The sequence below is a fragment of the Sminthopsis crassicaudata genome, chromosome 1 (assembly GCF_048593235.1).
Source record: "Sminthopsis crassicaudata isolate SCR6 chromosome 1, ASM4859323v1, whole genome shotgun sequence".
NCBI classification, from domain to species: domain Eukaryota; kingdom Metazoa; phylum Chordata; class Mammalia; order Dasyuromorphia; family Dasyuridae; genus Sminthopsis; species Sminthopsis crassicaudata.
In genome coordinates, this window is record NC_133617.1 from 183,010,540 (window position 1) to 183,013,231 (window position 2,692).

Sequence of the window (2,692 nt, forward strand, 5' to 3'; positions counted from 1 at the left end):
TATAGGTTTATATGTGTATATTTAGAAATGTATATATGTATATGGTTGTATGTATGTATGCATGTATGTGGGAGGAGGGTATATCTGTATATGTATGTATTGATGTATATATCCATATGTGTATTTCAATCCAATTCGTTTCCTTGATAATCCTATATAATTTAAGCAATATTCTGAAATGTCAAACTGTTTTTCAGTGTATGTGTGTAGAGAGATGTTAATAGATATATAAATATATATGTATGTATAGTTTTATATGTGTATGTTTAAATATGTATATATGAGTGTATATTATATATGTAGGTATATTTGTATGTATATATATTTATGTATATGTATGTGTATATCACAATCTAATTGGTTTCCTTGATAATACTATATATTTTAAGCAATATTCTGAAATATTGAACTGCCAGTGGGGTCCACAATATTAAAAAAAAACTAAGATCCTCTATCTTAGAGGAAATTTACTATATTGAATCCTACAATAACAATAATGACAACGATGATGATGATAATAGGTCATATGTATATAACACTTTAAGATCTTCAAGTCAGTCTTCAAATCCATCTCCTTTGACACTATGAGTCAGGTGCTATTACTAAGTTAATTTTACTGAAAAATAGACTCAGAGGGGAAAAGGGATTTGCCCAGGTTCACATAGCTAATCAGAGTTTGAGGTAGGATTCAAATCCAGGTCTTTGTGATGCTAGGCCATCATATAATTGAACAAATTGAAGCCCAGGGAGACGTTGTTGGCTCAACAGAGCAAAAGTTGCCTTATGTAGCATTTTATAAATCAACCAGAAATCTGTTAGGAAAGGCTTCTGCTATCATCAGAACAATTGATGCTCTTAAGGATTCAGTCAGTCTGTACATGAGTCAAGAAGTACTTATTCAACACTTTCTATGGACCCAGTAAGACTGCTAGGTGACTCATAGATAGAGTACATAGATAGGTTGAGTCAGGAACCTGAGTTCAAATTTGGCATCAGATACATAGCAGCTATATGACCCTGGGAAGGTAATTTAATCTGTTTTTCTTAATCCAATGGAAAAAGAAATGTCAAACTACTCTAGTATTGGTTTGCTATGGTATACAGAGTCATACTATGGTAAGTACTGGGATACACAGAAAGGCAAAATGCTGTCCCTGTTCCCAAAGGAGCTCACATTTTGATGAAAGAGAAAACATGCAAACAGCTACAGAACAAGATTTTTACAAAGTACAATGAAGGCAATCTCAGAAGAAGACACTAGCAGTGAGAAAGAGAGGGAGGGCAGCCAGAAAAGCCTCTTGTTATTCTCATTTTGCTGATGAATAAACAGGCTCAGGGGAGACAAGTGATTTGTTAAAATTTGGACTGAGACCAGCCGATGGTAGTTTGGCTTTGTCCACTGCTGGACCACCAGCTCTTCCCACCTGGTTTAAAGGTCTCCAGACCCCACGGTCTACTCCAGGCTTTCCTTGCCAGATGTCAAGGCAGAGATGATACTGTAAATCTGTTCTCAATAATAGAGGCCTTGTGGCTGAGAATCATATACCACCTGTCAAACACCTTGTGGCAGTGAGTGGGAAAACAGTAGCAATTGAATAGCAAAAAACAACCATCACTGCAACAATTTTCCAGCAACAATGGCTTTGAGGGACTTCAGAAAGTATATGAACATGACAATGTGGAACTAAAATGTAAAATGAAATTTGGAGTCTACTTACCACCAAAGGCAGAGACTGGGATATGTCCTATATTTTACTAGCTGTCTGATTTAACTTGCACAGAACAAAATTTTATCATAAAAACTGCAGCAGAACATGACATCATTGTCATTTGATTTGACACCTGTCCATGTGGTGGCAATATTAAGGAAGAAGATGACCTTTGGGATTTTGGTCTGGTCTTTCTGGAAATGCCACTGAAGAACTTTGGAAAACCAACTATAGTATGTACTTTTATATAATAATATGTAGTAATATATTTATATAATTTTATATAATAGAGGAGATGCTCAAGATGATAAATACCAATTTTCCAGCCAACCCAGAGGCTATTTGGAATCATTCTATGGGAGGCCATAGAGCTCTGATTTGTGCTTTGAAGAGTTCCAGAAAATAGAAATCTGTCTGCATTCTCTCCAATCTGCAATCCAGTTTTCTGTCACTGAGAAGGGAAGCCTTACCTGGAAAATTTAGGATCAGATCAAAGTAAGTGGGAAGTATATACTGCTATTCATCTTGTGAAGTTTTATTCACCATCTCAATTGAATGTATTAATTGATCAAAGTGAGTATAACCAGATCCTTAAAGATAGGCAATTACTTCCTGACAAGTTAGCCTGTGCAGAACAGAAAATTCCAATTCTTTTTAGATAAATAGATAAATATAATCATAACATCTATTTCATTGCAACTTTCATTAACCTTGGACAGCATGAAAAATACCCGAATGCATAAAACTTCATAATGCATGTGCATAATCTCACAATTGTAAAAATTACCATATAAACAGAAAGTTTGAAAAACTTTTGAAAAAATAGAATTCTACATTAAAAATAACTGGCTGAACATTCACTTTCAATTTTTATCAAAAGCTGACAAACTTTTGAACAAATGTATAAAATCAAGCCATCTGTTTCCTCTTTTTCCCCTATAAGTAATCAGACCTAGTGTTAGACACCTAGCTGTGTGACCCTG

At 34.7% G+C, this 2,692-nt stretch overlaps 1 pseudogene; it reads left to right on the forward strand.

Annotated features, from left to right (window-relative positions):
• Positions 1 to 1,378: 1,378 nt before the first annotated feature.
• LOC141549499 (S-formylglutathione hydrolase pseudogene) lies at positions 1,379 to 2,452 on the forward strand (annotated as a pseudogene).
• Positions 2,453 to 2,692: the final 240 nt, after the last annotated feature.